Raw genomic sequence first — 12,974 nt, forward strand, 5'->3', positions numbered from 1 at the left:
CGCAGCGACGATTTTAATTTTCTTTTGGTTTGTTTTAATTGAATTCGAAATTCGGCAGTGGTGAACCGGATGATTTGGGTTTGTTCCCCAACAACGAAATTCGGAATTGGATTCCTTTTTCTCTCGTGTGTGTTAGCGAATAATATATTTTACAGAGGTCGATGCAATACAGTAGTGAGTATTCCGGCTTGTCACTCGAGACACCTGAGTTTGAACCCCGACAATAATAAGTTTAATTTTCTTTTGACAATTTTCACCGGATTTGAAACTGGATTGCTTGTTCCGAATCTTCGACTGATAAAATCTAGAGCGTTAACGACGGATCACTCTTTCTAAAGACGATTGGTAAAATCTGGAGCGTTAACAAACAATTTATCTTTTATGAGTCGTTGTAGTATAGTGGTGAGTATTCCTGCCTGTCACGCAGGTGACCCGGGTTCGATCCCCGGCAACGGCGCGCGATTTTCATTTTATTTTCCGTAGTTTTGACGGAGTTCGAAATTGGACAGCGGTGAACCTGGGTTCGGTCCCCGGCAACGGCGATTTTAATTTTATTTCCGTAGTTTTGACGGAACTCGAAATTGGACAGCGGTGAACCTGTCATGCCGGCAGTTTGGGTTCGATCCCCAACAACGGTAGTTGGACGAAAGTCGGAACTGGATTGCTGTTCCTAGCCCAAAAAATGGTTTATGAAATCTCGTGTGTTAACAAATAATATGTGTTCAGAGGTCGTTGCAGTGGTACAGTGGTGAGTATTTCCGCTTGTCGCTCGAGTTATTATGTTCCAGAGGTCGTTGCAGTACAAGGGTGAGCATTCCTGCTTGTCGCTCGAGTGACCCGACTTTGATCCCCGACAATAACAAGTTTAATCTTGTTTTGACAATTTTAATCGGATTCAAAATTGGACTACTCTCTGTAACGGCGATGGATGAAATCTGGTGTGTTAACAAATATTATAATTTTTCGAAAGTCGTCGTTGTAGAGTGGTGAGTACTCCCGCGAGTTTGATCCCCCGCAGCGACGATTTTAATTTTCTTTTGGTTTGTTTTAATTGAATTCGAAATTCGGCAGTGGTGAACCGGATGATTTGGGTTTGTTCCCCAACAACGAAATTCGGAATTGGATTCCTTTTTCTCTCGTGTGTGTTAGCGAATAATATATTTTACAGAGGTCGATGCAATACAGTAGTGAGTATTCCGGCTTGTCACTCGAGACACCTGAGTTTGAACCCCGACAATAATAAGTTTAATTTTCTTTTGACAATTTTCACCGGATTTGAAACTGGATTGCTTGTTCCGAATCTTCGACTGATAAAATCTAGAGCGTTAACGACGGATCACTCTTTCTAAAGACGATTGGTAAAATCTGGAGCGTTAACAAACAATTTATCTTTTATGAGTCGTTGTAGTATAGTGGTGAGTATTCCTGCCTGTCACGCAGGTGACCCGGGTTCGATCCCCGGCAACGGCGCGCGATTTTCATTTTATTTTCCGTAGTTTTGACGGAATTCGAAATTGGACAGCGGTGAACCTGGGTTCGGTCCCCGGCAACGGCGATTTTAATTTTATTTCCGTAGTTTTGACGGAACTCGAAATTGGACAGCGGTGAACCTGTCATGCCGGCAGTTTGGGTTCGATCCCCAACAACGGTAGTTGGACGAAAGTCGGAACTGGATTGCTGTTCCTAGCCCAAAAAATGGTTTATGAAATCTCGTGTGTTAACAAATAATATGTGTTCAGAGGTCGTTGCAGTGGTACAGTGGTGAGTATTTCCGCTTGTCGCTCGAGTTATTATGTTCCAGAGGTCGTTGCAGTACAAGGGTGAGCATTCCTGCTTGTCGCTCGAGTGACCCGACTTTGATCCCCGACAATAACAAGTTTAATCTTGTTTTGACAATTTTAATCGGATTCAAAATTGGACTACTCTCTGTAACGGCGATGGATGAAATCTGGTGTGTTAACAAATATTATAATTTTTCGAAAGTCGTCGTTGTAGAGTGGTGAGTACTCCCGCGAGTTTGATCCCCCGCAGCGACGATTTTAATTTTCTTTTGGTTTGTTTTAATTGAATTCGAAATTCGGCAGTGGTGAACCGGATGATTTGGGTTTGTTCCCCAACAACGAAATTCGGAATTGGATTCCTTTTTCTCTCGTGTGTGTTAGCGAATAATATATTTTACAGAGGTCGATGCAATACAGTAGTGAGTATTCCGGCTTGTCACTCGAGACACCTGAGTTTGAACCCCGACAATAATAAGTTTAATTTTCTTTTGACAATTTTCACCGGATTTGAAACTGGATTGCTTGTTCCGAATCTTCGACTGATAAAATCTAGAGCGTTAACGACGGATCACTCTTTCTAAAGACGATTGGTAAAATCTGGAGCGTTAACAAACAATTTATCTTTTATGAGTCGTTGTAGTATAGTGGTGAGTATTCCTGCCTGTCACGCAGGTGACCCGGGTTCGATCCCCGGCAACGGCGCGCGATTTTCATTTTATTTTCCGTAGTTTTGACGGAGTTCGAAATTGGACAGCGGTGAACCTGGGTTCGGTCCCCGGCAACGGCGATTTTAATTTTATTTCCGTAGTTTTGACGGAACTCGAAATTGGACAGCGGTGAACCTGTCATGCCGGCAGTTTGGGTTCGATCCCCAACAACGGTAGTTGGACGAAAGTCGGAACTGGATTGCTGTTCCTAGCCCAAAAAATGGTTTATGAAATCTCGTGTGTTAACAAATAATATGTGTTCAGAGGTCGTTGCAGTGGTACAGTGGTGAGTATTTCCGCTTGTCGCTCGAGTTATTATGTTCCAGAGGTCGTTGCAGTACAAGGGTGAGCATTCCTGCTTGTCGCTCGAGTGACCCGACTTTGATCCCCGACAATAACAAGTTTAATCTTGTTTTGACAATTTTAATCGGATTCAAAATTGGACTACTCTCTGTAACGGCGATGGATGAAATCTGGTGTGTTAACAAATATTATAATTTTTCGAAAGTCGTCGTTGTAGAGTGGTGAGTACTCCCGCGAGTTTGATCCCCCGCAGCGACGATTTTAATTTTCTTTTGGTTTGTTTTAATTGAATTCGAAATTCGGCAGTGGTGAACCGGATGATTTGGGTTTGTTCCCCAACAACGAAATTCGGAATTGGATTCCTTTTTCTCTCGTGTGTGTTAGCGAATAATATATTTTACAGAGGTCGATGCAATACAGTAGTGAGTATTCCGGCTTGTCACTCGAGACACCTGAGTTTGAACCCCGACAATAATAAGTTTAATTTTCTTTTGACAATTTTCACCGGATTTGAAACTGGATTGCTTGTTCCGAATCTTCGACTGATAAAATCTAGAGCGTTAACGACGGATCACTCTTTCTAAAGACGATTGGTAAAATCTGGAGCGTTAACAAACAATTTATCTTTTATGAGTCGTTGTAGTATAGTGGTGAGTATTCCTGCCTGTCACGCAGGTGACCCGGGTTCGATCCCCGGCAACGGCGCGCGATTTTCATTTTATTTTCCGTAGTTTTGACGGAGTTCGAAATTGGACAGCGGTGAACCTGGGTTCGGTCCCCGGCAACGGCGATTTTAATTTTATTTCCGTAGTTTTGACGGAACTCGAAATTGGACAGCGGTGAACCTGTCATGCCGGCAGTTTGGGTTCGATCCCCAACAACGGTAGTTGGACGAAAGTCGGAACTGGATTGCTGTTCCTAGCCCAAAAAATGGTTTATGAAATCTCGTGTGTTAACAAATAATATGTGTTCAGAGGTCGTTGCAGTGGTACAGTGGTGAGTATTTCCGCTTGTCGCTCGAGTTATTATGTTCCAGAGGTCGTTGCAGTACAAGGGTGAGCATTCCTGCTTGTCGCTCGAGTGACCCGACTTTGATCCCCGACAATAACAAGTTTAATCTTGTTTTGACAATTTTAATCGGATTCAAAATTGGACTACTCTCTGTAACGGCGATGGATGAAATCTGGTGTGTTAACAAATATTATAATTTTTCGAAAGTCGTCGTTGTAGAGTGGTGAGTACTCCCGCGAGTTTGATCCCCCGCAGCGACGATTTTAATTTTCTTTTGGTTTGTTTTAATTGAATTCGAAATTCGGCAGTGGTGAACCGGATGATTTGGGTTTGTTCCCCAACAACGAAATTCGGAATTGGATTCCTTTTTCTCTCGTGTGTGTTAGCGAATAATATATTTTACAGAGGTCGATGCAATACAGTAGTGAGTATTCCGGCTTGTCACTCGAGACACCTGAGTTTGAACCCCGACAATAATAAGTTTAATTTTCTTTTGACAATTTTCACCGGATTTGAAACTGGATTGCTTGTTCCGAATCTTCGACTGATAAAATCTAGAGCGTTAACGACGGATCACTCTTTCTAAAGACGATTGGTAAAATCTGGAGCGTTAACAAACAATTTATCTTTTATGAGTCGTTGTAGTATAGTGGTGAGTATTCCTGCCTGTCACGCAGGTGACCCGGGTTCGATCCCCGGCAACGGCGCGCGATTTTCATTTTATTTTCCGTAGTTTTGACGGAGTTCGAAATTGGACAGCGGTGAACCTGGGTTCGGTCCCCGGCAACGGCGATTTTAATTTTATTTCCGTAGTTTTGACGGAACTCGAAATTGGACAGCGGTGAACCTGTCATGCCGGCAGTTTGGGTTCGATCCCCAACAACGGTAGTTGGACGAAAGTCGGAACTGGATTGCTGTTCCTAGCCCAAAAAATGGTTTATGAAATCTCGTGTGTTAACAAATAATATGTGTTCAGAGGTCGTTGCAGTGGTACAGTGGTGAGTATTTCCGCTTGTCGCTCGAGTTATTATGTTCCAGAGGTCGTTGCAGTACAAGGGTGAGCATTCCTGCTTGTCGCTCGAGTGACCCGACTTTGATCCCCGACAATAACAAGTTTAATCTTGTTTTGACAATTTTAATCGGATTCAAAATTGGACTACTCTCTGTAACGGCGATGGATGAAATCTGGTGTGTTAACAAATATTATAATTTTTCGAAAGTCGTCGTTGTAGAGTGGTGAGTACTCCCGCGAGTTTGATCCCCCGCAGCGACGATTTTAATTTTCTTTTGGTTTGTTTTAATTGAATTCGAAATTCGGCAGTGGTGAACCGGATGATTTGGGTTTGTTCCCCAACAACGAAATTCGGAATTGGATTCCTTTTTCTCTCGTGTGTGTTAGCGAATAATATATTTTACAGAGGTCGATGCAATACAGTAGTGAGTATTCCGGCTTGTCACTCGAGACACCTGAGTTTGAACCCCGACAATAATAAGTTTAATTTTCTTTTGACAATTTTCACCGGATTTGAAACTGGATTGCTTGTTCCGAATCTTCGACTGATAAAATCTAGAGCGTTAACGACGGATCACTCTTTCTAAAGACGATTGGTAAAATCTGGAGCGTTAACAAACAATTTATCTTTTATGAGTCGTTGTAGTATAGTGGTGAGTATTCCTGCCTGTCACGCAGGTGACCCGGGTTCGATCCCCGGCAACGGCGCGCGATTTTCATTTTATTTTCCGTAGTTTTGACGGAGTTCGAAATTGGACAGCGGTGAACCTGGGTTCGGTCCCCGGCAACGGCGATTTTAATTTTATTTCCGTAGTTTTGACGGAACTCGAAATTGGACAGCGGTGAACCTGTCATGCCGGCAGTTTGGGTTCGATCCCCAACAACGGTAGTTGGACGAAAGTCGGAACTGGATTGCTGTTCCTAGCCCAAAAAATGGTTTATGAAATCTCGTGTGTTAACAAATAATATGTGTTCAGAGGTCGTTGCAGTGGTACAGTGGTGAGTATTTCCGCTTGTCGCTCGAGTTATTATGTTCCAGAGGTCGTTGCAGTACAAGGGTGAGCATTCCTGCTTGTCGCTCGAGTGACCCGACTTTGATCCCCGACAATAACAAGTTTAATCTTGTTTTGACAATTTTAATCGGATTCAAAATTGGACTACTCTCTGTAACGGCGATGGATGAAATCTGGTGTGTTAACAAATATTATAATTTTTCGAAAGTCGTCGTTGTAGAGTGGTGAGTACTCCCGCGAGTTTGATCCCCCGCAGCGACGATTTTAATTTTCTTTTGGTTTGTTTTAATTGAATTCGAAATTCGGCAGTGGTGAACCGGATGATTTGGGTTTGTTCCCCAACAACGAAATTCGGAATTGGATTCCTTTTTCTCTCGTGTGTGTTAGCGAATAATATATTTTACAGAGGTCGATGCAATACAGTAGTGAGTATTCCGGCTTGTCACTCGAGACACCTGAGTTTGAACCCCGACAATAATAAGTTTAATTTTCTTTTGACAATTTTCACCGGATTTGAAACTGGATTGCTTGTTCCGAATCTTCGACTGATAAAATCTAGAGCGTTAACGACGGATCACTCTTTCTAAAGACGATTGGTAAAATCTGGAGCGTTAACAAACAATTTATCTTTTATGAGTCGTTGTAGTATAGTGGTGAGTATTCCTGCCTGTCACGCAGGTGACCCGGGTTCGATCCCCGGCAACGGCGCGCGATTTTCATTTTATTTTCCGTAGTTTTGACGGAGTTCGAAATTGGACAGCGGTGAACCTGGGTTCGGTCCCCGGCAACGGCGATTTTAATTTTATTTCCGTAGTTTTGACGGAACTCGAAATTGGACAGCGGTGAACCTGTCATGCCGGCAGTTTGGGTTCGATCCCCAACAACGGTAGTTGGACGAAAGTCGGAACTGGATTGCTGTTCCTAGCCCAAAAAATGGTTTATGAAATCTCGTGTGTTAACAAATAATATGTGTTCAGAGGTCGTTGCAGTGGTACAGTGGTGAGTATTTCCGCTTGTCGCTCGAGTTATTATGTTCCAGAGGTCGTTGCAGTACAAGGGTGAGCATTCCTGCTTGTCGCTCGAGTGACCCGACTTTGATCCCCGACAATAACAAGTTTAATCTTGTTTTGACAATTTTAATCGGATTCAAAATTGGACTACTCTCTGTAACGGCGATGGATGAAATCTGGTGTGTTAACAAATATTATAATTTTTCGAAAGTCGTCGTTGTAGAGTGGTGAGTACTCCCGCGAGTTTGATCCCCCGCAGCGACGATTTTAATTTTCTTTTGGTTTGTTTTAATTGAATTCGAAATTCGGCAGTGGTGAACCGGATGATTTGGGTTTGTTCCCCAACAACGAAATTCGGAATTGGATTCCTTTTTCTCTCGTGTGTGTTAGCGAATAATATATTTTACAGAGGTCGATGCAATACAGTAGTGAGTATTCCGGCTTGTCACTCGAGACACCTGAGTTTGAACCCCGACAATAATAAGTTTAATTTTCTTTTGACAATTTTCACCGGATTTGAAACTGGATTGCTTGTTCCGAATCTTCGACTGATAAAATCTAGAGCGTTAACGACGGATCACTCTTTCTAAAGACGATTGGTAAAATCTGGAGCGTTAACAAACAATTTATCTTTTATGAGTCGTTGTAGTATAGTGGTGAGTATTCCTGCCTGTCACGCAGGTGACCCGGGTTCGATCCCCGGCAACGGCGCGCGATTTTCATTTTATTTTCCGTAGTTTTGACGGAGTTCGAAATTGGACAGCGGTGAACCTGGGTTCGGTCCCCGGCAACGGCGATTTTAATTTTATTTCCGTAGTTTTGACGGAACTCGAAATTGGACAGCGGTGAACCTGTCATGCCGGCAGTTTGGGTTCGATCCCCAACAACGGTAGTTGGACGAAAGTCGGAACTGGATTGCTGTTCCTAGCCCAAAAAATGGTTTATGAAATCTCGTGTGTTAACAAATAATATGTGTTCAGAGGTCGTTGCAGTGGTACAGTGGTGAGTATTTCCGCTTGTCGCTCGAGTTATTATGTTCCAGAGGTCGTTGCAGTACAAGGGTGAGCATTCCTGCTTGTCGCTCGAGTGACCCGACTTTGATCCCCGACAATAACAAGTTTAATCTTGTTTTGACAATTTTAATCGGATTCAAAATTGGACTACTCTCTGTAACGGCGATGGATGAAATCTGGTGTGTTAACAAATATTATAATTTTTCGAAAGTCGTCGTTGTAGAGTGGTGAGTACTCCCGCGAGTTTGATCCCCCGCAGCGACGATTTTAATTTTCTTTTGGTTTGTTTTAATTGAATTCGAAATTCGGCAGTGGTGAACCGGATGATTTGGGTTTGTTCCCCAACAACGAAATTCGGAATTGGATTCCTTTTTCTCTCGTGTGTGTTAGCGAATAATATATTTTACAGAGGTCGATGCAATACAGTAGTGAGTATTCCGGCTTGTCACTCGAGACACCTGAGTTTGAACCCCGACAATAATAAGTTTAATTTTCTTTTGACAATTTTCACCGGATTTGAAACTGGATTGCTTGTTCCGAATCTTCGACTGATAAAATCTAGAGCGTTAACGACGGATCACTCTTTCTAAAGACGATTGGTAAAATCTGGAGCGTTAACAAACAATTTATCTTTTATGAGTCGTTGTAGTATAGTGGTGAGTATTCCTGCCTGTCACGCAGGTGACCCGGGTTCGATCCCCGGCAACGGCGCGCGATTTTCATTTTATTTTCCGTAGTTTTGACGGAGTTCGAAATTGGACAGCGGTGAACCTGGGTTCGGTCCCCGGCAACGGCGATTTTAATTTTATTTCCGTAGTTTTGACGGAACTCGAAATTGGACAGCGGTGAACCTGTCATGCCGGCAGTTTGGGTTCGATCCCCAACAACGGTAGTTGGACGAAAGTCGGAACTGGATTGCTGTTCCTAGCCCAAAAAATGGTTTATGAAATCTCGTGTGTTAACAAATAATATGTGTTCAGAGGTCGTTGCAGTGGTACAGTGGTGAGTATTTCCGCTTGTCGCTCGAGTTATTATGTTCCAGAGGTCGTTGCAGTACAAGGGTGAGCATTCCTGCTTGTCGCTCGAGTGACCCGACTTTGATCCCCGACAATAACAAGTTTAATCTTGTTTTGACAATTTTAATCGGATTCAAAATTGGACTACTCTCTGTAACGGCGATGGATGAAATCTGGTGTGTTAACAAATATTATAATTTTTCGAAAGTCGTCGTTGTAGAGTGGTGAGTACTCCCGCGAGTTTGATCCCCCGCAGCGACGATTTTAATTTTCTTTTGGTTTGTTTTAATTGAATTCGAAATTCGGCAGTGGTGAACCGGATGATTTGGGTTTGTTCCCCAACAACGAAATTCGGAATTGGATTCCTTTTTCTCTCGTGTGTGTTAGCGAATAATATATTTTACAGAGGTCGATGCAATACAGTAGTGAGTATTCCGGCTTGTCACTCGAGACACCTGAGTTTGAACCCCGACAATAATAAGTTTAATTTTCTTTTGACAATTTTCACCGGATTTGAAACTGGATTGCTTGTTCCGAATCTTCGACTGATAAAATCTAGAGCGTTAACGACGGATCACTCTTTCTAAAGACGATTGGTAAAATCTGGAGCGTTAACAAACAATTTATCTTTTATGAGTCGTTGTAGTATAGTGGTGAGTATTCCTGCCTGTCACGCAGGTGACCCGGGTTCGATCCCCGGCAACGGCGCGCGATTTTCATTTTATTTTCCGTAGTTTTGACGGAGTTCGAAATTGGACAGCGGTGAACCTGGGTTCGGTCCCCGGCAACGGCGATTTTAATTTTATTTCCGTAGTTTTGACGGAACTCGAAATTGGACAGCGGTGAACCTGTCATGCCGGCAGTTTGGGTTCGATCCCCAACAACGGTAGTTGGACGAAAGTCGGAACTGGATTGCTGTTCCTAGCCCAAAAAATGGTTTATGAAATCTCGTGTGTTAACAAATAATATGTGTTCAGAGGTCGTTGCAGTGGTACAGTGGTGAGTATTTCCGCTTGTCGCTCGAGTTATTATGTTCCAGAGGTCGTTGCAGTACAAGGGTGAGCATTCCTGCTTGTCGCTCGAGTGACCCGACTTTGATCCCCGACAATAACAAGTTTAATCTTGTTTTGACAATTTTAATCGGATTCAAAATTGGACTACTCTCTGTAACGGCGATGGATGAAATCTGGTGTGTTAACAAATATTATAATTTTTCGAAAGTCGTCGTTGTAGAGTGGTGAGTACTCCCGCGAGTTTGATCCCCCGCAGCGACGATTTTAATTTTCTTTTGGTTTGTTTTAATTGAATTCGAAATTCGGCAGTGGTGAACCGGATGATTTGGGTTTGTTCCCCAACAACGAAATTCGGAATTGGATTCCTTTTTCTCTCGTGTGTGTTAGCGAATAATATATTTTACAGAGGTCGATGCAATACAGTAGTGAGTATTCCGGCTTGTCACTCGAGACACCTGAGTTTGAACCCCGACAATAATAAGTTTAATTTTCTTTTGACAATTTTCACCGGATTTGAAACTGGATTGCTTGTTCCGAATCTTCGACTGATAAAATCTAGAGCGTTAACGACGGATCACTCTTTCTAAAGACGATTGGTAAAATCTGGAGCGTTAACAAACAATTTATCTTTTATGAGTCGTTGTAGTATAGTGGTGAGTATTCCTGCCTGTCACGCAGGTGACCCGGGTTCGATCCCCGGCAACGGCGCGCGATTTTCATTTTATTTTCCGTAGTTTTGACGGAGTTCGAAATTGGACAGCGGTGAACCTGGGTTCGGTCCCCGGCAACGGCGATTTTAATTTTATTTCCGTAGTTTTGACGGAACTCGAAATTGGACAGCGGTGAACCTGTCATGCCGGCAGTTTGGGTTCGATCCCCAACAACGGTAGTTGGACGAAAGTCGGAACTGGATTGCTGTTCCTAGCCCAAAAAATGGTTTATGAAATCTCGTGTGTTAACAAATAATATGTGTTCAGAGGTCGTTGCAGTGGTACAGTGGTGAGTATTTCCGCTTGTCGCTCGAGTTATTATGTTCCAGAGGTCGTTGCAGTACAAGGGTGAGCATTCCTGCTTGTCGCTCGAGTGACCCGACTTTGATCCCCGACAATAACAAGTTTAATCTTGTTTTGACAATTTTAATCGGATTCAAAATTGGACTACTCTCTGTAACGGCGATGGATGAAATCTGGTGTGTTAACAAATATTATAATTTTTCGAAAGTCGTCGTTGTAGAGTGGTGAGTACTCCCGCGAGTTTGATCCCCCGCAGCGACGATTTTAATTTTCTTCTGGTTTGTTTTAATTGAATTCGAAATTCGGCAGTGGTGAACCGGATGATTTGGGTTTGTTCCCCAACAACGAAATTCGGAATTGGATTCCTTTTTCTCTCGTGTGTGTTAGCGAATAATATATTTTACAGAGGTCGATGCAATACAGTAGTGAGTATTCCGGCTTGTCACTCGAGACACCTGAGTTTGAACCCCGACAATAATAAGTTTAATTTTCTTTTGACAATTTTCACCGGATTTGAAACTGGATTGCTTGTTCCGAATCTTCGACTGATAAAATCTAGAGCGTTAACGACGGATCACTCTTTCTAAAGACGATTGGTAAAATCTGGAGCGTTAACAAACAATTTATCTTTTATGAGTCGTTGTAGTATAGTGGTGAGTATTCCTGCCTGTCACGCAGGTGACCCGGGTTCGATCCCCGGCAACGGCGCGCGATTTTCATTTTATTTTCCGTAGTTTTGACGGAATTCGAAATTGGACAGCGGTGAACCTGGGTTCGGTCCCCGGCAACGGCGATTTTAATTTTATTTCCGTAGTTTTGACGGAACTCGAAATTGGACAGCGGTGAACCTGTCATGCCGGCAGTTTGGGTTCGATCCCCAACAACGGTAGTTGGACGAAAGTCGGAACTGGATTGCTGTTCCTAGCCCAAAAAATGGTTTATGAAATCTCGTGTGTTAACAAATAATATGTGTTCAGAGGTCGTTGCAGTGGTACAGTGGTGAGTATTTCCGCTTGTCGCTCGAGTTATTATGTTCCAGAGGTCGTTGCAGTACAAGGGTGAGCATTCCTGCTTGTCGCTCGAGTGACCCGACTTTGATCCCCGACAATAACAAGTTTAATCTTGTTTTGACAATTTTAATCGGATTCAAAATTGGACTACTCTCTGTAACGGCGATGGATGAAATCTGGTGTGTTAACAAATATTATAATTTTTCGAAAGTCGTCGTTGTAGAGTGGTGAGTACTCCCGCGAGTTTGATCCCCCGCAGCGACGATTTTAATTTTCTTTTGGTTTGTTTTAATTGAATTCGAAATTCGGCAGTGGTGAACCGGATGATTTGGGTTTGTTCCCCAACAACGAAATTCGGAATTGGATTCCTTTTTCTCTCGTGTGTGTTAGCGAATAATATATTTTACAGAGGTCGATGCAATACAGTAGTGAGTATTCCGGCTTGTCACTCGAGACACCTGAGTTTGAACCCCGACAATAATAAGTTTAATTTTCTTTTGACAATTTTCACCGGATTTGAAACTGGATTGCTTGTTCCGAATCTTCGACTGATAAAATCTAGAGCGTTAACGACGGATCACTCTTTCTAAAGACGATTGGTAAAATCTGGAGCGTTAACAAACAATTTATCTTTTATGAGTCGTTGTAGTATAGTGGTGAGTATTCCTGCCTGTCACGCAGGTGACCCGGGTTCGATCCCCGGCAACGGCGCGCGATTTTCATTTTATTTTCCGTAGTTTTGACGGAATTCGAAATTGGACAGCGGTGAACCTGGGTTCGGTCCCCGGCAACGGCGATTTTAATTTTATTTCCGTAGTTTTGACGGAACTCGAAATTGGACAGCGGTGAACCTGTCATGCCGGCAGTTTGGGTTCGATCCCCAACAACGGTAGTTGGACGAAAGTCGGAACTGGATTGCTGTTCCTAGCCCAAAAAATGGTTTATGAAATCTCGTGTGTTAACAAATAATATGTGTTCAGAGGTCGTTGCAGTGGTACAGTGGTGAGTATTTCCGCTTGTCGCTCGAGTTATTATGTTCCAGAGGTCGTTGCAGTACAAGGGTGAGCATTCC

At 43.0% G+C, this 12,974-nt stretch overlaps 13 non-coding genes across 13 annotated transcripts; all 13 read left to right on the forward strand.

Moving 5' to 3' along the window:
* The first annotated feature begins 385 nt into the window (after window positions 1–385).
* TRNAD-GUC (transfer RNA aspartic acid (anticodon GUC)) lies at window positions 386–457 on the forward strand. Its single transcript has one exon. It is a non-coding gene; the product is annotated as a tRNA-Asp (tRNA).
* Window positions 458–1,398: 941 nt separating this feature from the next.
* TRNAD-GUC (transfer RNA aspartic acid (anticodon GUC)) lies at window positions 1,399–1,470 on the forward strand. Its single transcript has one exon. It is a non-coding gene; the product is annotated as a tRNA-Asp (tRNA).
* A 941-nt stretch (window positions 1,471–2,411) lies between these two features.
* TRNAD-GUC (transfer RNA aspartic acid (anticodon GUC)) lies at window positions 2,412–2,483 on the forward strand. The gene has a single exon. It is a non-coding gene; the product is annotated as a tRNA-Asp (tRNA).
* A 941-nt stretch (window positions 2,484–3,424) lies between these two features.
* On the forward strand, window positions 3,425–3,496 carry TRNAD-GUC (transfer RNA aspartic acid (anticodon GUC)). The gene has a single exon. It is a non-coding gene; the product is annotated as a tRNA-Asp (tRNA).
* A 941-nt stretch (window positions 3,497–4,437) lies between these two features.
* TRNAD-GUC (transfer RNA aspartic acid (anticodon GUC)) lies at window positions 4,438–4,509 on the forward strand. Its single transcript has one exon. It is a non-coding gene; the product is annotated as a tRNA-Asp (tRNA).
* A 941-nt stretch (window positions 4,510–5,450) lies between these two features.
* On the forward strand, window positions 5,451–5,522 carry TRNAD-GUC (transfer RNA aspartic acid (anticodon GUC)). Its single transcript has one exon. It is a non-coding gene; the product is annotated as a tRNA-Asp (tRNA).
* A 941-nt stretch (window positions 5,523–6,463) lies between these two features.
* On the forward strand, window positions 6,464–6,535 carry TRNAD-GUC (transfer RNA aspartic acid (anticodon GUC)). The gene has a single exon. It is a non-coding gene; the product is annotated as a tRNA-Asp (tRNA).
* A 941-nt stretch (window positions 6,536–7,476) lies between these two features.
* Window positions 7,477–7,548, forward strand: TRNAD-GUC (transfer RNA aspartic acid (anticodon GUC)). The gene has a single exon. It is a non-coding gene; the product is annotated as a tRNA-Asp (tRNA).
* Window positions 7,549–8,489: 941 nt separating this feature from the next.
* TRNAD-GUC (transfer RNA aspartic acid (anticodon GUC)) lies at window positions 8,490–8,561 on the forward strand. The gene has a single exon. It is a non-coding gene; the product is annotated as a tRNA-Asp (tRNA).
* A 941-nt stretch (window positions 8,562–9,502) lies between these two features.
* Window positions 9,503–9,574, forward strand: TRNAD-GUC (transfer RNA aspartic acid (anticodon GUC)). The gene has a single exon. It is a non-coding gene; the product is annotated as a tRNA-Asp (tRNA).
* A 941-nt stretch (window positions 9,575–10,515) lies between these two features.
* Window positions 10,516–10,587, forward strand: TRNAD-GUC (transfer RNA aspartic acid (anticodon GUC)). Its single transcript has one exon. It is a non-coding gene; the product is annotated as a tRNA-Asp (tRNA).
* A 941-nt stretch (window positions 10,588–11,528) lies between these two features.
* TRNAD-GUC (transfer RNA aspartic acid (anticodon GUC)) lies at window positions 11,529–11,600 on the forward strand. The gene has a single exon. It is a non-coding gene; the product is annotated as a tRNA-Asp (tRNA).
* A 941-nt stretch (window positions 11,601–12,541) lies between these two features.
* On the forward strand, window positions 12,542–12,613 carry TRNAD-GUC (transfer RNA aspartic acid (anticodon GUC)). The gene has a single exon. It is a non-coding gene; the product is annotated as a tRNA-Asp (tRNA).
* The last annotated feature ends 361 nt before the right edge of the window (window positions 12,614–12,974 follow it).

The sequence above is a fragment of the Cucurbita pepo genome, chromosome 17 (assembly GCF_057944985.1).
Source record: "Cucurbita pepo subsp. pepo isolate OVF chromosome 17, ASM5794498v1, whole genome shotgun sequence".
Taxonomy (NCBI): Eukaryota; Viridiplantae; Streptophyta; class Magnoliopsida; order Cucurbitales; family Cucurbitaceae; genus Cucurbita; species Cucurbita pepo.